Source organism: Haemaphysalis longicornis, unplaced genomic scaffold (genome assembly GCF_048455015.1).
Source record: "Haemaphysalis longicornis isolate Haplotype H1 unplaced genomic scaffold, Haemaphysalis longicornis Haplotype H1 scaffold_2, whole genome shotgun sequence".
Taxonomy (NCBI): Eukaryota; Metazoa; Arthropoda; class Arachnida; order Ixodida; family Ixodidae; genus Haemaphysalis; species Haemaphysalis longicornis.
This window is the reverse complement of record NW_027526295.1, coordinates 258,496,292-258,522,808: the sequence shown is the minus strand read 5'-3', so window position 1 is coordinate 258,522,808 and position 26,517 is coordinate 258,496,292. Positions and strand designations below refer to the sequence as shown.

The following is a 26,517-nucleotide window of genomic DNA, read 5'->3' as shown; positions in this document are numbered from 1 at the left end:
AGGAGGCGTACGTGGCCACGTGTCGCTTGGATAGTTGTGTCTCCAATGTACAGCAGAGCAGGGTCCACGGGGTGCGTTTTGGTATCGCTTGATACCGTTAGAAGTTCTGTCTTTTCTGGGGCGAGTTCTAGGCCAAGTTTCGGTATGCATGCTTCGAGGCTGTTCACCGCCGCCTGCAGCTCGACCAGCATGTCGGATGTTGACGAGTAGTCTCTACCTTCCGTCCATATCGTAATATCGTCAGCGTATATTGCGAAACGGGCTGACGTTTCCTGTTCTAGAGTTTTGGCTAACTTTGCCATGACGATGTTGAAGAGTACGGGTCCGAGTATAGATCCCTGTGGAACACCTTTGTCGTTGTAGTAGGTATTGGGTGTCCATCCAGGGAGCGTGCTGCTGAGTTGAATGGGCCGGTTGTGGAGAAAGTTGCGAACCCAAACTTGTGCTTTTTTGCTGGGGAAGGCTTGGGCGAGTTCAGTCAAAATCGTCGTTTGATCTACTCTGTCGAATGCTTTCCGAAGGTCTACAGTAAGGACGTAGTCGGGAAGTCCGCGGTCGTACGGGGATCTGTTGATTACCCGTCGTAAGAGCCAGAGGCAATCGTGTGTCCCTAGGTACGGACGAAAGCCAGTTTGGGACGGGTGAAACCATGGGTTCACATATTCCAAATGGTATTGTAACCGGTTGTTAATCAGGCGTTCGATCAGTTTGCATAACGTGGGTGTAAGAGATATGGGTCTAAGGTTGGAGATGACAGAAGGGTCTTTTCCAGGCTTTGGAATGAGGTTAACCAGGGAAAGCTTCAGGGTGTCAGGAATTTCTCCTGTGTTCCAGGAATGATTTATAAGGCCAAGAAGTTGTTCTAGCTGAGGCTCGTCGAGGTTACGGATGTGTTGCCACGTGACTCCATCATGTCCTGGGGATGATTTCACCTTGCTTTGTCGGATGGCGGTGCGAAGTTCTGCCATCGTAAAAGGGGTGTCTAAAGCTGAGTCATCCGAGTCTAGTTCGATGATAGGTAGGTACGTGCGGGGTTGCGTACTTGCTGAAGGGAAAAGCGTTGCTATAATCTCCCGCTCGACTACCTCCGGGGTGTTGTGGAGCGTGAGCGTCGCGAAGAGGGGAAGACGTTGTTTGCCCTTTCCTGTCATGCCTCTGTAGATTCTCCATAACTTCGAGAGTTTGCGCTCTTTGCCTAAAGTTGAGCATAGCTCTTGCCAGTGCTCATGAGCCAATTGTTTCTGATATTCTTGAATCAGTTTGTATTGGTGCCTTAGTTTCACTAGGTCGACGTGGCGTTTCCCTAGTCGTCTGTATTTACGAGTTTAGCTCGGTTCCACAAGTTTGCTAGGTGGCCGTCCATGGCAGGTGTGTCCTCAGAGCATGTTACGGACTCTTTAGAGGTTTGGGCAGCATTCTGAATACGCTTTATGAAAGTATGAAAGTCTGTTGCTGGGTCTGATGATTCGTTGAGAATTTCACGAAATGAGGTCCAGTTCGTCAGTTCCAAAGTTTTTGCCGTCCGGATTCGCTTACCACGAAGGGAAATTGATATTGGAAAGTGATCACTGCCCCAAGTGGTGTCGAATGTTTTCCATGTAGTTACTAGCCCCGGTGACGCAAAGGTGAGGTCTGGAGAGGTGTCTTTCTGGGAAGCATGCAATCCAATTCTCGTTGTCTCGAAGGGGTCGTTTAACAGCATAAGATTGTTCATCTCCATGGTTTCTTCCAAAAGTTTTCCTCTAACATCCGTAGCTGCGTAGCCCCACGTTGTGTTTTTGGCGTTAAAATCGCCACCAATTATTGTCTGCGTGGCAGGATATTGGTGCATGAGTTCTGTGACCCATTGAAAAGAGGTGTGTCGAGCAGATCCAGTGATCGGCTTGTAGTAAGACGAGGCGACAAGAACTGTTTTGCCATTAGGAAGTCTGCCACGGATTACTACTGTTTCGTGCTGTTGCGATGTAAGTCCAGGGAGTTTGATCTGATGACATACAATTTCTTGTCGAACCAGTATCAGGGAGTACCCTGGTGCTTGAGGGGCAGAGTTTCGGGGGCTTGTTAGCTTGCATGTTATTACAGGGTCCGAATACGTAACATATCCATTGACCTTAGGAATGCTTCGGGGTTCTTGAAGTAGAATAAACAGCGGTTTAAGTTGTTGAATCTTCTGCAGTAATATTGGTGAATTTTGCAAAAAACTTCGACAGTTCCATTGTAATACTATGGGTGCAGCCACTACTGACCTTGCGCACTTGTACGTGGTGGAATTTTGCGAGGTGGTTCCTCTTTGGGGTCTTGTTGCGGTAGCTGACTTGTCATGGTCTGTATCATTGACGTTGTTTTCGTTACATGAGATTCTAGAAGGCTACGAATTTTGCTAATGTCTTCTTGTCGAGCGGCCCGTTCTTTCTGAACGTCCGATCGGATAATGTTGAGCAATTCCTTGAGTTCAGGGTCGATTCTGGACTGAGATGTGGGCGTGCGCTTAAAGGTGGGGCTCCGGCTACGTCTTGAAGAAATTTTGGGAGGTGTGGACTGTGGCTGGGGTGGAGGTGCTGGTTTTGTCTTTTCGGCAAGGGCCTTTTTGAGTTCTTGATTCTCTTTCCTGAGTTGTTGGAGTTCGTTGCGTAAAGAGGCAAGTTGAGCAAGGATTTCTGCGCTGACTGACGCAGTTAAAGACGAGGATTGGTGATCTTGCTTCGAGGCTACGGGGAGCTCTCGATCAGAGGCCGTAGTGCTGCTGGACTGTGCCACTCTGTTAGCCCATGAAATACCACGGGCTGCGTCGTTACCTGGTGTGTTCGAAGGAGTTGGGATACGGCTTGGGCATTTCGGGCTGACTGCTATGTGACCGACGTCTTTGCATGCAGCGCAGTAAACGGTGGGGGCACATTCCTGGTCTCCATCATGATCCCTGCCACATGTGCGGCAGACGCTAGGGTGGGGGCAGTGTTTCGCCATGTGCCCGATCTGGTGGCAATTGTAACATACCATACGCTTCGGGGAGTAGGCTGTTACCTTGACAATTGCCATATAGTACTTCACAACTTTAGGGAGGGTTGGAGAGTCAAAAGTGACGACTGCTCTGTTGGTCTTGCCTATTCTTTGTGCGTTAAGCACCTTAGCTTGCTCACATCGAAGCCACTTCAGGATGTCTTCATTAGACTCATTCGGTTCGACTTCGATGACTCCGCGTGTCGTGTTCGGGCGGTGATACGATTCCATGACCTCGACGGGGATGGCGATGATTTTGCCATTGTGACGACTTTGTATACTTGTGGTTTGAACGATACGCTGGGCGTGTTCCTTATCGTACACTGTAATGTGTATACAATTGCCGGCGACATCGTATTTGTGAGATGCGATTTCAGAGAGGTAGGTCTGAGGGGCTGTAATGCCGATCAGGTGTGCAAAGGAGCCTTTAGGGATGTCTCTGATACTAATTTTGGTCAGTGGTCTGAGCGTGAGTAGTAAACGGGGCCGACTTACCCGGTCTGTCTTGGTTATAGTTGCGGTGGCACTCGTCTGGTTGCGTTGCCAGACAGGTCCGGGATCACTGTCCCCGCTGTCTTCAACGCGCTGATCATAGTCCATATGGGTGTCTGTGTCGGGAGGGACTGGGGGCCGTCCGGTCAAGTCTAGTGGTCGTGATGAGCCAGTTTGCACCTCTGCGATGCGCTGTTCAGCCGAAAGTTTCTTCTTCTGACGCGACGTCGTGGCAGCGGGGCCTTTCTGAGGTCCCTGCTGGCGGCCCAGCATCGCGGGCCGCAGCAGCGGCGGCGGCAGCGATGACGTGTCGCTGGGTAGGCTTAGCTCACCAAGGAATCTTCGTGACTCACAGAAGGTTCTCGGGAGGACTGTGCGGGGTGGGACTTCCACCGTGGTGTAGCGGAACACTTTACAAGCACGATGGTGTAACTCGTAGGTCACTGGGGGTGGTTGAACCGCACTTATTGCGGCAAAAACACAGAACCAACGTGAGCGCCATCCATACTAAGCAAAAACGCCAGTGTGTACGAGATTTCGGCACACGTTAAAGATTCCCAGGCGGTCAAAATTAATCCGGAGCCCTCCACTACGGCCCGCCTCATCGCCTGCGTTGCGTAGGCGCGTTTTCCCCATAAATCAATCAATCAATCAATCAATCGAATCGCAGGGTACCTAAGCCCATCCGTAAACCCCCGCGTACTCGTCCGTTATTGCTCACGGAACCACGTTCGCTCAAGGTACGTGCAGCAGCGCAAAAGACGTCACTCAAGGAAACAAGGTTGCGTGGAATTTGCCCCCCCCCCCCCCCCTCCTTTTTTTTTTCTTGCGACACAAAGCAGCGCATTTCTCCGCCGGCGCAAGAAAAGGCGCGAAAAGAAACAGACTAATCAGATGAAAGAAGAAAAGATGGGTCTAGGGAACGTTACGCGCGCAATGGTCCGTGCTCTTTCATCTCGCTACGCCTCTCCGTTGTTACCGACTTTCCTTTGAGAACACGCTTAGCGGACGCTCCTCCCGTTTGCCTTTGAGCCATATACAACTCCCCTTACTGGGACACACGGCGCGAGTGCGTGCCTCAGCGTTCGGCAGCGGCGGGCGGCCTTCCCTAAAAAGCCTGCGGCTTCTTTTCCCCGAGTTCTCGTTCTGGAATTCTCCGGCGTAGGTCCGCTTCCTTTGTTTGCGCAGTCTGCAAATTAGTTCGTCGAGCTCCGTGCCGAGAAAGCCCAATGAGAGCGCGCCCCACGGCGGGTGGGGAGGTGAAATCGATATTCAAACAAGGACATTTGTTTTTCTCCAACTCCCGTCCCCGCCTATCCCCTCTCTCTCCTTCTTTTACTTTTTCCCCCCTTCTCTGCCCTTCAAGACAGCTTCTCGTGTTCTTGCTCATTACTCTTTCTCCATCTCCGCTTTCGTCTTCTGTTTCGTCCGATTTTATTTCCGAGTCCCACAATGCCGCCACGGCCACCATTACCGTCCAACGGACTTTCCTCTTCGGCGTTCCCATTTCCTTTCCTGTCACTCACCTCACTCCTCCCGGACCGCCGCTCCGCATTCGCTTCTCTTATTTCGCCGCCTCTCGGCAGCAACGTCGATGATTCCTCGCCTTTCCTTCCTTCGCCGCCTTCGTGAGTGCGCCTCTGGCCGATTACTTTAATGCTTTTCTCCTCCGACCGGTTCGTTAAAGGTGGCGCGCAAATATTATCGACCCACGCGCGGGGCGAAAGTAAACGTTCCGCGGAAGCAGCACCGAGCACGGAACGTCCACCGCGAAACGAAAACAAAACTAGGCAAAATCGGAGAGTTCGCGGAGCAAGGCCATGCCGTATACGTCCCCTCCCCGGACAGTTTACGTCCCCTAACGGGAAGCTCGTAAACAGCGGGTGTCGAAGCAGGACGCGCGCTCGGCTCGCTGGCCCTTCGGGCGACGAGGAACCAGGCGAGACGCTGCCGGAGGAACAACGTGCCACTAAATCTAACGAAAGGAAGCCCCGGGGGCAGTAAGGGCGAGGAGGAAAGAACGTAAACATAGCGAAGTAAACAGGACGCGACGTCCCCGTATACGCAGGTGCGCCCGAAATAAATAAAGGGTCTCGCGGCGTCGCCCGCGCGCGTCATTATTGACGCCAGAGCGTCCGCGTCGCAGGAGACACGTTTCGGACACTCCCCCGTCACGTGGCCTCATCGAAACCGCGCGGGACACCGCACGCCGAACGTGGGAAAGGACCGCCGGCGGGTATAGGCAGTCCCAGCAAGGCACGTCCACAATAAAAGCCGCTAAGCAAGTGACGAACTGGAGTACCCAACGAAGATAAAAGAACGTCACGTCAGGGGCCATTAGTGCGGGAAAAAGTAGGGAAGCAAAGCGAAAGGTAAGTGAATAGACGTGCATTAATGGAGAGAGAGAGAGAGAGAGAGATAGAGAGAGAGAGAGAGAGAGAGAGAGAGAGAGAGAGAGAGAGAGAGAGAGAGAGAGAGAGAGAGAGAGAGAGAGAGTGTAGAATAAAAACACGGTAGTATCGTGATAAATTGAAATACGAACAACAGAGCGCGTGGCTTTTAGTACATGCCGCGTATGAGCAGTGCGAACAAGCGACCAGAGTTCGGGTCCAACTTTGATATGGAAAGATCGTCGTTCGGCGTGCGAGCGTTTTAGTTTTTCTTCCCACCGCGTTCGGCGCCCGCTCACACAAGCGTTAGCTAACTTTGTTGCTGCGATGAGTGAAAAGGGCGAACAAAGCTATGTTCTTTTATTTTTATTATTTCGTGCTGAGCGCCCAACGGTCGATAGAAATACGATGGTCTTTCCATATCAAGGTTGGTCACGAACTCACGTAATTTGTTCGCACTGCGCATACGCGGCCTGTCGCCAGAATGCGCGGCATGTACTGAAAGCCACGCGCTCCGTTGTTCGTGTTCCAATTTGTCACGATAGTACGTCATGCAAAAGCTTACCTACTCACTTCATCAAGACACATGGAATAAAGAGTAAAAATGGCGAGTGAGGAAACACAATCGAAGAGAATACGGCAATACCGGTGGCACTGACAGGAGTTGCGTCACGGCGGGGAATTCAACAGGGACAGAAAAAAGCCACGCGAGGGGAAAAAATACACCCGGTGAGACTCGGCCCGCAGAGACCGCCGTCTCTGAAACCCATATATTTCCCCATTTACATATTTTCGCGCCCGCCAGACCCTCGTTAGCATTTATACCGTTTTATCCTCCTCAAGCACACTGCCCTTCCCTCCCCCTCCCTTTCCACGCGGATGCGCGTATATGTAGATCGCGCTGGCAAAGCTCGGGGCAGCATGGCAGCCAGACGAACAAACGGAAATGCCGAACAGCCAAGAAAAATGAATTCGAACGAGAACAAACCCCCAGCTCATGGGGAAAAAAAGTTGTACACCGGCCCTCAGCCTCCACAGTGCAAACGAGATGCTGCGCTAGATGATCCGCGAAGGAGGTAGTGCTATACTGCAGCGCGCACGAATAGAGTCCGTCCTTCACGCCAGTGCCGCCGGATGCCGCCATCACCGCCGCGACGAGGACAGCTGCCCAGCGTGCCTGTCTGGAGTGGAGAAGCCGAGTTCCGCCTTTTCCAAGAGATTCCCTTCTGCTTTTGAGTGGCGCCGCGTCACTCAGCCAAAGGCCCGATCTCCACTGCACAGCGGACGTGCCGAATGCGGCGACCCTGCGTTCCGGCGGCATACCTCTCACGCCTGCCGCCGCCACTTGGAAACTCGTTCACGCTTTCCCCCCGAGCACCGCTGCCAGACGGGAAAGCATCTCGGGCGTCTCGGGCGAGAGGAGCCGGGTGAAGTATACGGATAGCGCATAAATCATGCCTGGGGATGACAAACGCGCACACGACGTCCTCGTGCGGCGGAGCCATAGACGACGTGGCAGACGGAAGGCGCAGCCGGGATCGCATGTTGTGTACGCCGGGGGAAATGACTCCGCCATCTCGCCCACCCTCTTCATGGCGCCTTGTTTCTGCTCCCTCGGGGCACCGCGCTCACCGGCGCACTTCGCTTTAGCGCTGCAGATTCAGCGCGCTCTGCGGAAGCCTAAAAGCGGACACGGGCGCCACTTGACTGACTTCTGCTAGCCGAGACCTGAGGGACCCTGGGTGCGTCGACGCGAGGAAGGAATTTTCCCAGCATTTTGACGTTAGAACACATGACCGAACAACAAAAATATACCAGTTGGAAGTGCTTAGCGCAGGCGAGATTTCGTCGCCACCTAGAAGACGTCCGGTGCTGTTGGCAACTTTATTTATTTTTCTCTACATGTGCGTACAGACCCTATCGTGCTTCAACAGAACCAGAATACTTTGTCTTCCGGGCATTATTCTCATCCTCAGCTGAACAAAAATGGGTAACGCAAGGCCTTACACCTCGCACGCTGCGGAAACACTGCGTCCCCGCTTGGGACCAATGCACGAACGCGCTCACTCGCCCTTAAACGCCACTAATAAGCGCTCGCTGCTGCATACTGTCAAAAATGTCAACCCACGAGGACCCGCACAGGGAATATACAAAGGAATAGCATTGCCCCTCGCCGTAGGCTAAATTGCGCAAAAAAGACCATGCGTATGCCTCCCAGTTGGTCACCGTAAATCGGCCGCAACTGTGCGACAATATTAAGGGCCAACTCCATCCCTCCATGACGCCTAAGTTCGGCATCTGTTCCGCACTCTGTTTGACTACAACCATTCAGGTCATACCGCAAAACACTTAAAACTCGCACTATTGGTGGATAATTTACAGAAGGGGCCGATGCCATAATACACTTCACCAATCCCACACACATAGTATTTAACGACTCCAGACGAAGTACGGATCGGAATAAATGCTTACACCTGCCTGCCAGAACTCCAAATGGACATTATATACACTAGAGCGCAACACAGCATCCGGCCATACTCCCATTACCTGTGGCGTGCTCCGCAGCAAATCGTATGCCTCCTGCAAAATCTTCTCGACCGTATCAACCAATCCTCGCAAACGGCAAATATATCCCCCCGGAAGAGGTCTTATAAGATGCCCATGTAGTTCTCCCCGAGCCTAACGAGCCCCAACCTCTCCGAATAGCCTAGGCCTTGTCTCCCTCACTGCGTGCGTGGGAAAACTATCGGAGAAAAGGCTACTTGCCCGCCTACGACGACACAATGAGACTAATAAAATTTTCAGTTCAACTGTGATAGGATTTTGCCGGCACGCTAGCACACGCGTATTAGCACTCCTATTATTCGAATACGCCTACACGCGCGTAGGCGTATTCGACCGCATACGCCTACACGCTTTAATAGGAGGCTGCTACAAACTTTGCGTTCAACTCCGAACCACCTCCGGATTTGGCATTCGCAAAGCCTTGGACAATGTCCTCGTGCAACTATCGTCCACAGGGGTCCTATCCTGTTACGTCAACAACTGCCTTTCCAATCGGACCATTCGCAATCTGGGACCCAACGGCCACTAACTCCTCCCAAACCAGACACCAGAGGAGCACATCAATTACCCCCCATTCCTCCGCTCTGCAAGGCGTCTGAGGCCCACCCGACCGTTATTAACACTTACTGGCAGTGGCCTCGCGCACACCAACCCCTTTCTTCCCCACGGACACCCTTTCCCTCCCCGTCCTCCTCATTTCTGATCCCGCTGGGACGCTCCACCCGAAAGCATCGACGGTATCCAACGACCTCGACTGGTCTAACACATTTAAGTACATCCTGGAGCCAGCGTCTCTCCTCCCCATCTGCCTATCCCGCCCCCAATCTGATCACATCCTACCTACGACCAGACTGGGACCATAACAACACTTTTCAACACATAACAACACAAGAACAACACGTAACAACAACCCAGTGTCGAAAATAAACTCCTCGCGGAACCAAACTCCAGTTTTCAGGAGAGGTTGGGCAAACCCACGTTGCTTAAGCGAGTTGGGGCCCTTCGCAAGAGAATGGAAGAGGGTATTGCAGTAACATCTTTGCAAGAAAGTGGGTAACGGTTCCAAAAAAAAAAAAAGCACCAGTTTGCGGTGTTTTTTTTTTTTGTCACGGAGCCCTAATTAACGAAAAATAAAAACACAATGACAAAACGCGTGCTTCCATCCCCCTACAGCCTACATATAGCAGTGAAAGTGCATGCATGGTATTATAGGCCGGTTCGTTGTACAGCCGGTAAAAGGCTTGTCTATAACACAGCGTTCGTACTCTCCGCCCTATCCTGCCCCGCCGGAGCGGGATTTGAATAAAACTACCGCGGAATTCTGAAGTCGTAGCCCTTCGCTTTTGCCTCCGAGATGTTTAGAACGAGTATGTTTCGGCAGTTTTCGGATGTAGCTGGCTGAAGTTGAAATCGCTGTTATAGACAAGCATTTTACCGGCTGTACAGCCGCAGTAGGTGCTGCCGCAAACATGTAAAGAGAAGCCCTGACTTTGTTACCAAACAAATTTGTACCGAAAAACGTGTCAGACGTAATTACTCAGTTAATAATAAAAACTTACTATTAACTATGTCATGCATTTTAAAGCAGTCACCACCATGCAAGCACCCCCGCGAGTGCGCAGCGTTCGTCACCGCACCACCCAAAATAACGAAGTTGAACGGGCAGAAAAATGCAGATACGATAGGTCATGCGCTAAACCCGAAATATTACGGTTCCCACCGAAGCGTGACTAAAACCATTCCCCGCGCCGGCACTCCATAATCCGCCACAATGGCAGGACTTCCGCCTAGAACTTTGACCCTCGTATGTAGATTCGAACGGAAACTACCTTTTCGGCGGACCGCCAGAATTTACGACTTTCTTTAAGCAAAAAAAAAATGAATCAATTTTTTTGCATAGCGCGGAAACAAACGTTACTGCCGTATTTACGTATTTACTTATTTAACCCCTGTTCTATAACGCGGCAACAACGAAATACAAACAGAGCTGCCAAATTTGCAAAGCCGCGTTCGAACAAAAAAAAAGCGTACCTGGGCATGTACTGGCGATTAAGAAGCGAAGAAGAAAAACAGCGAGCTAAAAAAAAAAGAAAAAGAAACCACGAAGAACGACCCCGGGTTCGCACCTTGGCCTCACGCTTCACGCCGGCAAACCGGCGAAACAATGTAAGCGCTTAGCAGTAGCAACGGAAAGAAAACGAGTGGTAAAGCCGACGGCGGTGATGACAGTGCCGGTGCGACGTCAGAGCGTGCTAAATATCTTATGGCGTGCCCGAGCGCACGCAGGCAGCAGCGAGGCACAAACACCTCCTTGGCGTTCATTTGCATGCGCGGCCTTTTGTCCCCGCGTCGTCGTTAGCAAGAACGGCACCGGCTGTGTAAGAGAGCGTGCCCGACTGGCATTCTCCGTCCCGCCGGGCGGGACACTTTTCAATAGCTTGGAATTTGGTCGCAATAAAGGGGCGTCTTCAGCGGCGCGTGGCATGATGGCTGGCAAGAAAAGTTCCGCCTTTCTTTGTTTTGCGCTGAAAAAGTTGTGACGGGCAACTTTCGAGCACACGCTGTGCGCTTGTAAGATAAGTCTAGCGAGAAATCAGTCAGCGATGAATGCATGAACTGCTAGCGGGCGCACGCGCGTCGGCGTAAGCCGTCGCCACTGGAACAACTACAAATATTATACCCGGCTGATTGTTTCACTTATTAGCTCAGAAACCAGAACTCCCACGGTACCGATGACGCGACCATGAAAAAGCGCATGCTCTAAGCTAGGAAAAAACTAAATAAACTTCCTTACGTTTATATATTAGTAATCTATTTCAACAGCAGAGCTGCAGGCGGTAGCTAAGCAAGCCTGAGTCCGTTCTTACGCAAACCAACCCATGGTGGTTTTGCGCGCCGAAGCTACACATTGGCAACGACGCGTGCCTAATGGATGGCTCCGGATTAATTTTGTTACATTTGGAGATCCTTAACATCCCCCGAAATCTGAGCAGACGGGCGTTTTCGTTTTTCGCGCCCGTCAGAAAAACGGCCGCCGCGGCAGGGATAAAACCCGTCTACTCGCGCTCGGCGGTACAACACCGTATCCACTGAACCACAACTGCGGGGGTTACGCAAACCAGGGAGCGACATAATAAAGAAGGAAACGCGTCTCCTTTGCAGATAAATGGGCGAGAACGCTTAAGGCGTTACGTAACCTGGCATTATGCACGATGGCCCGACGGAGAAACGCTTGTAAATAGCGGAAGCAGGGTGCATACATTACGACTTCTACGTAGACTTTAGCCGCTGTTCGCTGGTCACGTGACAGCCAATGATACATTATGTTTACTTAGCTATTAGTAAAAATGTGTCCACACAGATGATATAAACAAATGCTCAAGCTTTGCGCCCCACTAAGAGCAACCTACTCAGGGGCCACAGCCCGACAGGTCGGAAAGGGCCTGCTGTTTACATTGTAGCGTCGCGGCACATTTCCGTTTTTCGTCTCCGCGTGCTGTAATCGTACAAAACGAAATACCAACAGCAAACTGCAGCATTTCAGAACGCAATAGAGCTAATCGAACGAGTGGGCCATGATAGGGCGTCATCATCAGGAATGAAGCAACCCGATATTCCGTCCAGTCTCCAACGAAAGTTGCCCTTACTAGTTCACTTCTTATCTGCATGGCTATACTACAGCTTGGAGACGCCTTTTCGAAGCCACTTCTGTCCCTGATTATTTTTTCTTTTTCGCAAAAAAATTCATCCAACTGGCGTGGCTATTGGGCTTTAAGCAAAGCAATATGTTCGCGGATACAAGGCCCGACAAGGCTGTCGTTAGCGTGATCGTTTTGCGCGTTTAATCGCGATGTTGCGGATAGCTTCACTTGAAAATATCGAGGAAAATTTCAAATTATCAACCAGCTAAGCTGTTAAAGTACCAATGAAAATAATATTACAAAATGAATGCAGGCGCGCTTGAAATTGTACTTTGACAACGTTTCGTTTACGAGCACATTATTCAGGCGAAGTCTCAACGAGTGCAAAAAAGCAAGACACTATCGTTTCTAATTCGTGATTCAGCATTTTTCTAAAATAGTGCGCTACATGAAACTTCTACGTACCGCAGTTTTATCCCAGCAGACAAATGTGGTGCTGTCCGTACTACGGCGGAAATGGCTTAGGAGCGGCGGCTTCGTGCTGTTTTAAAACTGCTACCAACAGTTATACATGATACCTGCTCAGATCCACACGGTCATGCAGTCGCATGAGCAGTCAAACATCATGTAACTTGTTTCGGTATAGTTCCAAGAAAACACAAGCTACAGCAGGTTTTTGTAATCATACTCGTCCCGTAAAAACTTCTGTATTGGCACCAGAAAAAAATGCTTAATTGTTTACAACTTCTTCGTGAACTAATTAAAACGAGTAAATGAAACTCGGCGTAAGGATACAGTTATTTTGTGATGCAGTGGTACTACCATATTTTTCAAGGTACCAACATTAAGAGCTACAGAGCACTCAGGAGAAAGTCGGCTTCACCGCAAAGCGTATGTTGCTTACGGGCCGTGCCACGAAGAAATCCATAAAAGTGATCCGTACATAGTTTCGCTGTAAAATTGCTGCCGCACTGAAGAATCGCATCTGTTAAACTTCCTAACGACGCAAGCATAACTGAGACTACATTGTCATGCGCACATATTTATCGCTTCAGGGCTGTAAGTTCGTTGGCAACACGGCTTAACATCACAGCAGTCTAGTGGCTTTGAAAAGCGGAATGCAACAACAATGCATTCATCGTCATCGCAGCGAACATTGTAAAAGGCAGTCTCCTACAAGAGAGCGTTTGTGCCTGTAGAGCGTGCTTCACCTTTGACAACAGTGCAATGAGACAGAAACACACACAAAAAAGTGGGTGTGAGTTCCCATTTACTCTCCAATTCATAGACCTAGAATGTAAATATGACAACCAAACAATTCAATTCTTGTAGGGGTGATTTTTTTATGCAGTTGATTTTATACACCGCTTCCCCCTCACAAAACAACAACATCATTGCTGCTTCCGTGCCTGCCGTGAAAGACACCTACACTTGTAAACAAGATATGGGGGTGATAACTACACTCCTTGTAAACTTCAATATAAAACACCGATTTTTCCGGCGTAAAATGAAATCCGTCCTTCCGAGCCTCTCAAGGATCACTGCCAAGCACGCTGAAAGCACGCGCTGTAGAAAAGAACATAAATCTATTTTACGATCATCCGTACTCAAAACCACAATACACTTTCGCCTATCAAAAGTGTTATAATATATAAATCGAGTCACTGACGAATTCACAAGAAAACAAGCCTGCAAAGAACAAGACACACGGGCCACACTTACTCAAACATAGTGCAGTGCTATTTCGATGCATTCGAGGGTATGGTGGAATGCCCGGAGCTGTTGCAAAGGACAAGGATATGTGCGAGAGAGATTCTGCACAACTGATGGCAAGAGAAGAGGGGGAGGAGGTTTCTTCATCGCTTCCCTGACTGTTTGCAAAGAGCAGTGAGTCAGATGAGCACAGAGCGACCGAAACGCAGCCGGGCATACACGGTCATCTAGGTTGCCTGGCGTTGCATGTGATATTGCGTTAAAGGGTGAAAGTAGGCGTCAAAGGTACGTATTGCGCAGCCCGTTCCACCAAAAATTCGCGAAGGTACCCGGAAATCGGAGCGCAAAAAACTATAAAATGTTTTTTATTGAAACAGGAACGTATAGCAAAAAAAAAAAAAAAGCAGGGCGGGGGTTTCAATAAAGTGTACCAGGACCTGCGAGCCCGAACCAAGAGAGCGTTGCGGGCTCCCTGGAAGAAAAGTTCTACTATCAGTGTTTTCTCTGCCACCGTCCACTCAGTTGTAACCCAGCGAAAGGGCAAAAAAATAAAATAAACCTATGCTTTCAAGCAGACTGGGAACGACGAGCGGGCAGTTTCTGGGTGCCAGCCAAAGGCACCCAACACTGCCGATCACGCGATACGAGTCGGTCCCGATTTTTCCCTCTTTACCGTTTTGAGATAGTGCGCCGTCCAGGCGCGCGGGTCCACAAGGGGGGAAAAAATGAAAGAGGCCAGCAGCCGGCGAGATGTATATCCTCCACCCATCGGCTCGACGTCGTATACCTGTTCGCGCGCACCATCACACCGGTCCCTATAGATTCGCTCCCTCTTTCCCAGGCAGGAAAGAGATTTCCTGGCAAAGGAGATTTGGTCTCCCGAACACCGGGCTTTCACGGCCGGTTTGTAGGCCGTGAAAGGGAAGGCACAGAAGGAGAACCCTACAAACGTGCCGCCGAAAGAAAAAAAAAAAAAACAAAGCTCGCGCGTCAGGCTAAAAAGGAAAGGTGATTCGAGATACAACAACAAAGGAGCCGCACGAGCGGCAATAAAGCTGACTGCGAGACGTTCATGCGCGCTGTCTCACCAGGAGAATATATTGCTGCCCGGAGCGCGACCAGGCAAAAGAGGCCCGGGCTGGTGGCCCAGGCGTGATGGAAAGAACGCGCGCCGTCTCTCATGGTTTCGACTCCCCCCACCCTCGACCAACGCAACTATTCTTTTATTCTGAGCAGCCCCCCGTAGAGCGATCTTTTGTTTGGCCTCGCCAGGGGGCCGGCCAAGTGGACCCACGACACGAAACAAGCAGCAAGCGAACAGCAGTGCCTCGCCCGAGGGATCCCGGGGGAAAATAAAACGCATAGGGAAACCGTCGGTCCGAGAAAAAAAAGCAACAGGATTCCTAGCCATCGCAGATGGGGAGAAAAGGGACCGGGCAGCAGCTCCGAACGGCGGCCAGCGCAGACAACCTTGTCCGAGATAACTGTACCCCTGAGTGAGCAAAATCAACAGGAGTGGAGGCTGGAAAAGGAAATACGGCGAATGCAAAGTTAGGTTGGAGGGAAATGGAGCATGAAGCCTTGAAAAGCTAAGGGGAGACCTGGAGTAGGAAGAATAGAAATAAAAGCAGCAAAAGAAAAAGTAAAGAGCATGAGAAGGGAAAGAGAAAAATACACCCGTTGAATTACAGAGAAAACCCCGTCTGCTTACTAAAAAAAAAAATTTACGTATCTCGACGAAGTGAATCTTGACGAGTGGGCGAAGCACTGGGGATCGTTCTTACCGTAAATAACCCGTGGCATTGCCAACTCGCGCATGTAAATTAGTGACAACGCATGTGTACAGTATAGACAATTCCAATACAATCCAATCCGATACAACTCAATTTAACCCAATCCAAACCAATCCATCTCAATCCAATGCTGCTCGCGCATGCGCAACACTGTGTACACGGACGCCAAGCCCCGGAAAAAGCGAGGTCCTAAGGTGCTTCGCCCATGAAAGGAGGTGGGGGAGGGGGGGGGGGGAGATAAATGTACAAGAAATGGGAGAGGCGAAGCCGCGGCGTTCTCTGAGAAAACGTTCAGGTGAGAAGGTAAATCGTCGGCCGGCTACGCGCAGGATGGACTGGAATTTAGACACAGGGAATATGTCCGCGAAATGAGAAGGAACCAGCGCTGCCTATAAGCTTGTGTTTCGCTGTAGTAAGCATGATACTGCAGTGCACGCATTTACCTTCCACAAAGACTGGCGGCGGCAGCCGAGTCGACGATAGCGATACCACTCGAGCTGCGAAGGAGTTTTCCCCTAAGCGGATAATACTTCAAAACGATATCCCATACGTTCTCGCGTGAAGCTTGAGCTGAGTCGGCGTGGGAAACAGCTCTCAGAGACGCTCTTCGGTTTACCACTCCCGCACGGTTCGCCAGCATTGTGGATATCCTGTGCTGCGTTTTTTAAAGCGAAAGCTTTCTTGGTGGGACGGATGGCGTCCTATCAAAAAACTAATGCATTTCCTCGTAGACCCATCGGTCGACCGAACAGCTCTGATAATATCTTTGGACACACGGCGCGTGCGTGAAGCCGGGCGTCCGTTGTGCCAGAACTGTTACTCGAAAATCTCGAAAAAGGAACTATTAAACAAGACAATACACGTACCGATAATAAAGAAGGGGTATAATGGTCTACCTTTATATCATAAACCACGTATCGCTATACATTTAGATCGGCCACAGGTGCGTTTACTCAATGCGCAAAATATCGTAGCATGGGGTCGTTCTCGGTTCGCGATTGTGGTCCTTGAAGGTTTGACGATCGAATGAACGCAGTTTTAGCGAAGGTTCTGACGCTCTTTTGACGCACTTTTGATGACAGAAAGCTTCCGCGCTTCTCCCAACTTTTTTTTTATATAAAAATGGGATGGTAAAGTTTTTTTAAAAGCGAACGTAAAACTGCGACTGCAGGACTTCCATTTATCTACGCGGCTTTATTGCTAATACTATTACTTTCCAAACCATAATAACAAGGAGGGGAAACACGATATCTTTTTTTTTTTGTTCATTAGAACACAAATATAACAGCGATCGATTGCTCAGCATCCAGACGTTTAGGTCATGTTGAGACACCGCAATGCAGATGTTAGCAGCTGAGCTAAGAATAACGGTTCAGAAATAAACAGTGAATGTGTTAGGGGTAATTTGTAGGTCGCATTCACTGAACGTAAAACACTCCGAGGACACTTAAGCCCTTCTTATGAGCTGTGAATGCGAACGCATCACTGCCCAAATGAACGACACTGAGTGCTCTTTAGAACGGGTATGCTGATTTACCGTTATATAAAAACCTAGCCTTGCCACGTTACCGGTGCATTTAACAAATACGCTCTCCGGACACTCCAGACAAAAAACCACGTCTAAACGGGCGGTTTCAGCCAAGCATGCGCTTACTCAAGTTTACCTGCGATGCCGAAACGTAACTGCGTAGCCTATGGGCGGGCACCAACCAGACTTGGCAACGCGTAGTGCATCACCCACGGTCGCAAGCGTGGGTAACGCTTCGAAGAAATGTAGACAGCAAGGTCAAGATGCGGACATTGCTCAATTGAGAGGGGAAAAAAAGGAAGATTGGGAGGAGAAGAAGCCTGAGCAGTGAGCTCCCTACCTCGGCAAAGTTGGCGCGGCTCACTCAAACTCACTCACAAATTTATTTTGGAATCACCACTCGCTCAAACTCGGACTCATTGCTGAGCAGCACATCTGCGCTCAATCAAACTCACAGTCAGCGCAAAACTCAGAACTCACTCGGCCTCAAAACTCAAAATGAACTCAAAACTCACTGTGTACTCAAAGCTCAAAATGGATTCAAAAATCAAAATGAACTCAGAACTCAACACTACTCAAAACTCAACCGTACTCAAAACTCAAAATGAACTCAGATCTTATAATTGACTCAGAACTCATTCGTTCTCCGGCGTACTGAAACTCAGTCGGGCTCCAACTCTTGGGCTCACTCGGCCCAAACTCACTCAAGCTCAAACTCACCATGCCACACTAGCCTCGCGCTCACTCAAACTCAAACTCACGCGTGAGTTTGAGTCCAAATGAATCTGAGTGAGTGGACTAATGAGTGAGTCCGCCGACCTTTGGCACTGAGCTCCGAGCATCCAGCAGCAGCAGCCAACAAACAGCGGCAGCAAAACACAGGCGCGCCTACGCCCTCACCGAGACGAGGAAAAAAAAAAAAGAAAAGCGGAGGCGGTACATTGCGTCCCTTTTGGGGAGTGGCAAGATCAACCGAGCGACATGCAATACAAAAAGCCGACGTTGAACGGCCACTCCCGAAGCGTCAAGTGTCCGTGCTGCTGCAAGAAGTTTCTGTCCTGCGCCTCGCATCCATCGCGTGCGAGGCGTCGCGGGGCTACACGCTATCGGCTTCCGCGGCCCAATTTCCCGAGCGATCAGGGAACGGACAGCGTCACCCCCGACGGCCTGTCGCGGACGCAAAGGGGAAGCCCCGGCAGGAAGTGCATCCGCCCGTTCCCTGTCCGGGCCCTCATCCGGGCACCCCTGTATCGAATGTCAGCCATCGCTCCGATCGCCCCCTTTTCTTCTCGTCCCGGAGGAAGCGCCGAAGCCTGTCCCGTCGCGTGCCACCGTTTCGGCCATATTCTGTTTCTGCCTGTCAGCCGCCGCTTGACCGGCCCCTCGGGAAACGAAAACCCTTCGGATTCACCCATCCGCGTTTGCCAGAGGTGTCGCCTACAGTAGAGCCCCGTTGACGTATATATTTTCCCGAGCAACGGAGAACTTTCTCAGTTTCAGAACTTTCAAGAGAGACAGGAAATGAGTGCTTCCGGTACACTGTTCAAAGGAGGAAACAATGTTCCTCTCGTGGAACATTTATGCAATACTCGAAACATGTTTTTCGGCTGCCCGCACGTTAAATTTTCGTCATCGAATTTCCCCGCGCTTTAAATACAGCTAATTGACCCTGAAAAAAAAAAAGAGTTGAGAGTTATAAGCGTGGCGACAGGATGAAATAGGTAAAATATAAAAGTGAGAGCTACGAAAAGGTGGGGATGGATAAAAAGAGGCTAAACGGCGAAGTTTTCCCGCACCTCGTACCACAGCGCCCCCTTCCCATTTCGAGCTAACAAGGCTTAAACGCGCGCTGCTCGCCTCCTCTCTCTCGCGGCATTAGAGCTCAGGACACGCATATTTCCCGGAGTTCCTGGCTACAACCTAACGTAGCCTCTTGCAACATAGAAACGCAAAATAAACTCTATAACCAGATCGTACGCTTCGAAGCCTTCCACGTCACACTGCACGCCAAGCCATTGGCTCAGACGTAACCCATCCCGAATTCCAAATGTTAACGCTTGTTTTAAAGCAAAGCTGTACTAATCTTGCCGAGCGGTTTCGCCGTCGCGGTAAATTTGACCTTCATTTGACCGAAGCTGCGCCGTACCCTTGGCAACGCATCACGTAACTAGCCGGGCAGGGCTCCCCCGACGGCCGGGTCCGCTAGCTGCTGCCGCCGCCGCTCCCGGCTTGGCGCATGCGCTCTACGCCGCTGGTTCGCGTCTGACCACGTGACTCGCCGCGTGCGTGCGAGCTTGGCCGTGGATGAGAGCGAGGCCATGCCGTCTTCCCTGAGCGTTGCGCGGGAGATGGGGGCTTTGAGCCGTCGTCTGCAAGCGGCGTCTGACCATCCCGCGCATATCGCCCGGAGAGCCGTTGGGCTCGGACAACGCCGGAAGCGGGACCACAACCGTAGGCTTTCGACAATAGTATAATAATTACAGCTAAATCGAAGGTAAACCAAGTGAAACTAAGGGTGCGTTCCAATTTACCCGTTAAACGGCTTTGTTGCCGTCTTCTCGGACAGTCCGCCATGTTAAGCTCAGTTCCAGTTTGAACGAGGCCGTCAACGAAGACTGCTTCGCGGAGACAACATCGAAGTCAGCAACGACGCAGGCTACCTCCTGTCTAAACTAATAAGTGATGCCAGCGCCACGTTTTTTTCGTATTAATGTTGTTACAAACTCACTTGTTCTTTTATTGAAATATTTCGTATAAGTTACTAGTGGTGAAGGTGCTTTTGATTAATTTTTAAAGCGCGAATGTTTATATTATTAACGGCAAAATTATTTACGGAACCTGCGGCTTACGTTCAACACGAGGTCGTCGTCTGCGTTGGTGACCGCTGTGTCGTTCCAATTCGTCTTCCTTTAGACGTGTAATTAGGCTGCTCCATAAGCTGTCTACCAAGGTGTCCGCGAATTGGAACGCAGCCCAAGACTTAACCAGGCTAAGTCAAGCTTTCGCATTGCATATCCAACGTTAACTGAGCTAAGCCGCAGCCACTTTGTTTCAATACTTCCCCGCTGCCGCCAGCAAAGTCACCGCGGATGACGATCCAATACTAACGCGACTCTCTTGTCATTAAGCCAGCGTTGATACACCACAACCACGCTAACCCGCCATCCAATCAGGGCTGTCGGATCGGCGTCACTGCGGCCACACAGTATCGCGAGAAATATTGCCCTCTGCGGCGGCCATTAGGCGGGCATCCGCGGCCGCTGCGATAATGATCATATGCGCCGCGCGATCGGCCTGACGCTCCGGCTGTGCGCACGCGTCCTGGGCCACTCGGGAAACCATTTGTCACCAGGCGCGACGGACCGCAAGATACACTGCGGCGGTAACGGCGGAGGCTCGAGAGAGCGGCCGCCTAAAAAGTGGCTCCCCACGCGAGAATGCTGCTGAGGGAACTTAAACCCGCGGCGCGCGTCTCTCCTTGCTTTCTCCTCATTTGTCTTTCCAGAAAGTTTCGTTTTAAATATTTTGCGCGCGGAAGATGCACGTCGTCTGTGAAGCGCACCGTAGTGGAATGATGTGGATTCATTTTGACCACCTCGGGATCTTTAAAAGGGAATAGGAGGCAAAATGGGATTTTTTCACGTTTTAACACGAAAGTGTTTTATTCCGAGATTTACGAAGATTTCACTTACGTCATATGCGTCACGAAAATGACGGCAGTACACCTTTGCCGAAGCGATCCGCCAGCAGGACGTCGCTCGCCGAGCACACCCACAAGACCGCCCACGACCCAGAAATTATGCTCAGCTGCAGATTTCGCTGCACATTTCGCTTTCGTGTTTTACCGATTCCTATGACAGAGGAATCAACCACAGTTTTTTAAACATTTTACGCGCGGCAGAAGCACTCCGTCTATGAAGCGCGCCGTTGTGAAAGGATGCGGATTTATTTTTACCCCCTCAGGATCTTTAAAGGGGAATAAGAGGAACAATGCGAATTTAGTTCAGTACTAGAAAGACTGCATTGTGCCAATAACAATGATATCAATGTTAGCGCAAACTTCAAACAGATAGCCTAAATGTTGAGGAGAACAGATGAAGCAGAGGCGACTTGCCAACCAAGAAAAACAAATACAAAGGCAAGTTACATCTCCGTTCCGCCCCCCCCCCCCCCCCCCCAAATGCCATGTACACCCTTTGTCAAAATTTTCTAGGCCAATCGTAAGCCATCTCGACCACAGATAATTCAAAGTATGAGCTTTACCTTTAAATGTGACATAAACATTTCATGACACTAAGAAAGAACAGTGTTTTCTAAGCTTTCGGGCATAAAACATTTCAGCCTCGCCGGGGACGTAAGCTTGTGCATTGAATTTTCAGCGGCTCACGCACTTTCGGCTTGGCCTAGAAAATTTTACCAAAGGCTACCTTCCGACGCTTAATCGTGCCGTTATTGATGCCAAGAAGCCAGAACCACCCAACAAGAATATGTGCTGTGCATAACCAAGGCAGCCCACCTACGAGTACTGAAAGTTTAATCGGGTATACTCCTAAGCGATGTTCGCTCCTGTCCCGTCGGGATTCGAAATAACCCAGCTTCTGCTCGTAAAGAGTGCTGAATAGTAGCACAAGTCTTAGGGGATTGCTGTTGCGGTAGCGTGTGCAAAAAAACTCATGTGATCAGAAGCTGGAATGGCCTCTCCTCAAGTTCTTCCTCAATATTGGCAACAGCAGGATTGCAATGCTCATCCCCGCCGTTATGGCTCAGTGGCTAAGGCGTTGTGCTGCTGAGAAGGAGGACGCGGGTTCGATTCCCAACCACGGCGACCGCTCTTCTGATGGAGGCGAAAAGCAAAAACGCCCGTGTGTACGAGATTTTGGCGCACGTTAAAGATCCGCAGGTGGTCAAAATTAATCCGGAGCTCTCCATTACGGCGCGCCTCATCGCCTGCGTTGCGTCGGCGCGTTAAACCCAACAATCAATGAATCGCCAGTAAAGTGAAAAGGCAGAGGAGGAGAAACGGAAACTTTTTCACATATGGCCCATATTTTTACCACCCCAAAACGCTACTGCTCCGCCGATTCAAACACCCGTTTTTATTTTTAGCTGCAGACGCAGCGGAGTTGCATGCCCACCGGCTTCCACAACTTGCACAGCCTTTCATTCCCCCTCACACGCCCTAGGCTGCTATTTTTAGCCGCTGACATCAAGCCCGACTGGAAAAAAATGCTTTTCAGTTTTCTTTTCTTTCTTTTCTACACAGAACCCTGTTAACTTGCCAAAAAATCCAAGAATAGACTAAACAAAACTGAACCCGCGACCAGTTGAGCCATCAAAGAAACGTAACATCACGTAGAATGGATTAAGCCTCCGCATCGGTTTGAACCTGCAGTAGCTGCGAGAAAAACTGTAAATTTGGTTTCTCGCAAAACGGCTGCCTCAAAGCGGTAGCAAGTACCAAAATTCCGGGCCACCTGAACTAATGCGAAACCTGGGGAGGGGCGAAGCATAAGTGTATTGTTGGCGCCTTGGCGTTTTTTGCCCACGGAGATGAAACCGTTTCGGGCCGGGGGGGGGGGGTGGGGGGGGAGTAGAGGTATACAGCTTTGAATCACGAAGCGTTCTAGCGCGAAGCGTTAGAAAACGATTGTCCCGGTGTGTTCTTTTAGTACGTGTTATGTTCTAGCTCGAGGTGTTAAAAACGAGTGTCCCGGTGTTTTAGTACCGAGACCACATGACACTGCGACAACACGAGGCACCGACATCCCTAGTCCCTAAGGGGCTTCGCCACTAAAAGGGATTTCTTAATACTGGTTGCTTGGTATAATGAGATTTCATTTTCGTTCCACTTATAGTTTATTTAGGTGTGCGATCCAGTTGCACTTGTGCTGCCACAACAACGGCGAACACAGCAACCCGATTCCGACCTCCTGCGTATAAGTGAGTCGCCTCCCGCCACAGAGCAAAATCCCTTAGCCCTACCTACAACAGATCCCAAGTTAGCTCGCGGCGGCCACATCCCCTGAAACGGAGCCCTCAGCCCCGGCAACAATGTAACGCCCATTTCAGCCAGCAGCTCACGACTGCGCGACACTTCATGGAAAGACGGCTACTAAGCGTCTGTCGCGACAGCCGACTCGAATGCCGGGCCTTATCGACGCCACACGAGGCCTCCCCGAACGACCTCCATTCGCGCGCGAGGCGCATCTTGGGGGTCATCAATCATCGCGCTTGCCGCCGACTCGTCGATTCAATGCGCAATGCGAGAGCGCGAACACCTGGCTGAAAGCGGTCTCTCCACGCGCACACAAGGTAACGCACATTCGAGAGTGCCCACTTATGGCGAAACTGCTGCTCGTCAACGAATGGAAATACGGATGGAAATCGCGAAGTAAAAACGAGAAAAAAGGACATAGCGACGACTAAGCACGGAGGCTGAAAAGCGAGCGTACATACACCGCGCAGCTCGTCCACAGACATTGTCGTGCGATCCGGCCAGTTTCCCCTGCATAGGGGGTGCTGATAAGTAAGCGAGCCTTAAAAATGATCTGCGTAGCCTTGAATTACCGAGAGTATAGGTCAATTTGTCTATTATAAAGGGACCCTGCAACCCTTTCGATAAGCCCTTTCACTATTTCCTTCACTCTGAAACCGCTGCGAAAGCTATAGTTATCGCCAGCACGGAGTGGCACTGCGTGATTTGCTCGTCGCACAAGATACGACTTCCATTTCTGCTTTGTTTGAGTAGCTTTTTTTTTTTTTTAAGTTGCTATCGAAGAGCGTTCATTGCTGCAACTGAAGGAAAACCGGCCAACAGCCGCTACATGGTCTTAGTGACGTAATTCAAGCAGTCGAAGGACGTCAAAACAGGGAAAGAGAGAAAAATCTTTTGAGCGAGTTTACAAGTTATCTGATGGGCATAGGTACTAAAGGTACTTTGCGACCCCCTAATCTAAGTACTGGGTGTGTTGGGTGACTACGTTCTGCAAGCATTTAAGATTTCAAAAAAAGTTGAAACAAGTGTTGCAGGGTCCCGTTAAATGGAGAAGATATCAGCTGTGTGTGGTTGTAAGCTAACTTCTTTGCATCTAGAAAAGCTCAACGTCGAAGAGTACAGAACGATAATCAAGTTCCTGTTTCTCCAAGGGAAAGTGACCAAGGGTGAAATCACACAACGCGGCCAATTTCGAGTGACAGCGGGGCTCCATATGCTGCAGTTAAGCGTTGGGTTGCTAATTTTAAAACTGGCCACCCTGTCTCTGGGCCTGCCACTGTCAAGCCTACACTGACATGACTGCGCGGAGATGAAACGAATATCAGCCAAACGTATTGCTACACATCTGAGAACATCCCGTAGCGGAGTTGATGCTATTACCCGAAAAGAATTTAAACTGAGGCAGATTTGTCGCAAAGTGGACCCAACAACATTTTGACAACCGTGAAAGACATCTCCAAATGATTGGTCACACGAGGAGTGGAAATAAATTCATTTTCATGGACTTCAGGAGCTGTAAGACAGATGTCGTCTTACAGTGTGTGGTCTTCCCGCGGGAACATGCACAGTAGTAGGGCAGTTACAGCTTCCTTGTTAAATTTCTTTCTCTGGACAAGTCTAGATATTCATCGTGCACTCCGACAGCCACGCGCCTGCTTCATACCTTGCATCTCCAGGACATCCACTTTCACCTCTCTCTATCTTCGCTGACGCCGAAAGAGGAGATAATAAAAAATAATGCCCTGGCACGTCGTCGCAATCCAGTTATTGTGTCCCTTTTGTCTTCGTTATACCGTATACCTTCCCGTGACCTTACTCTGTTACAAGACAACAAGTGCACGTCTCTTTTCAAGCATAACCCACTTGTGACAGCAGACATCACGGCATTAGAGCAGTCAGATGGTAGCAGGCTTTGAAGCCACGCAGTTGTCATACTGCTTCCGACATGCCTATTTTTGTTGATCTTTCTGTACGCATCAGGTACGTAACCAGGGTCTGTCGCTACGGCGGTGCCATACACTGTAAGAGCTACTGTCGTTATTAACTTGTACCCGAGTATATAGCCCTACAGCGTCGGTCAGCTTTTTGCTTGACACGTTCGCGCTGCGGCTCCTGCACTGCGAGCTTGCCGCAGCTTCTTCCTTTCTCCTATTCGCCGAAGTACCCGGAGCTGGTTGGCGATTCTTCGACGCTGGTTATGATCATACTGACGCTTTATGCAATATGGAGGTAAGGCCTGAACTTGAGAGGCACCCAAAAAATGACTAGGCATTCTTTCTCGGTGAAAGGAACTGACCTCTGGTTTCGCGAGTATGCGAACGGCTTAAGAGACCGCGTCATCATCAAACCAAGGCTTCCTCTGGGCTAGAACTGATCGCAAACGAGCATCGCTGGCATTGATATGAAGCATTTGAAGGAGCAGTAGAGTCGAAATGCATCAATAGGGGGAAATGTAAATAGACCGCGTAACGAATCGCATCGTCCCAGGCAGATGACTACGCTCAGAGGCTGCTACCGAGGAGGTGAGTCAAATATGCGCTGACAGCGGCAAGTTTCCAAACGAAGCGGCAGAAATATAAATACCGGGATCTGAAGATGCGAAAGGTCTTCTGTGCGGCTGGTTTCGGGAATTCTGGCACCATACTGAGCTTGGCCTGGTCTGGAAAGAATCCATCTTTGTTGACGACGTGACCGGGGATCGTGAGCGGCCGAGCAACAAGGCAACGTCGTTCCTTTTTTTTTTTTTTTACGTTGAAATCCCCTTAACGACGGGAATGTCAGTATTAGTTCAGGGCGAACCACATGCGTCGGTAACTTTTGAGAAAACTATGGATGGGTGACCATGCAACGGTGCTACAACATTAGCGTATTACTTCAAATAATTGGTTGAGTGAAATTGGCTGCGGTATTGAAATTGGTGTTCGATTGGAATCGGTTGACTGAAACGATATAATTACCCACTTTACCAAGCATTGGCCAATCACCCACTTGTCGGTTATTACGACACTCTCTATAAGTGTCCTTGTGGCGACATATTTTAGGAAACATCAAACCCATAAAATACGTCATAACGGACACAGCAATCCCGCATTGAGAGCTGACGCTACAAAGAAGTGCAGTCGTCAGCGCAGTTCTCCCTGATGTTTAAAATATTTTTGAAATCCATTTTTCAGACAATTTCATAGCAACTAGAGCAAACTGCCGCTTTGCGCAGTCTGGGAACAGCGACATATTTTTTATGTTCATAGTAATACTGAGCGGGGTCTCTTGGTGGAACGATGTTGTTCCGCAAAAGGCAGGCACAAAATTAATCTGTCGAAAAACAAGCCGGCTATCGTAACAAGAAACATTCAGAAAACGCGTCCAGTACGGGACGTTTTTTTTTTTTTTTTTTTTTCTTACA

The 26,517-nt window shown here is 50.0% G+C and overlaps 1 protein-coding gene across 5 annotated transcripts in view; it reads right to left on the bottom strand.

Moving 5' to 3' along the window:
* LOC144170477 (protein unc-13 homolog B-like) overlaps positions 1-26,517 on the bottom strand; it is a 343,140-nt gene that overhangs the window by 196,210 nt on the left and 120,413 nt on the right. The window lies entirely within an intron of this gene.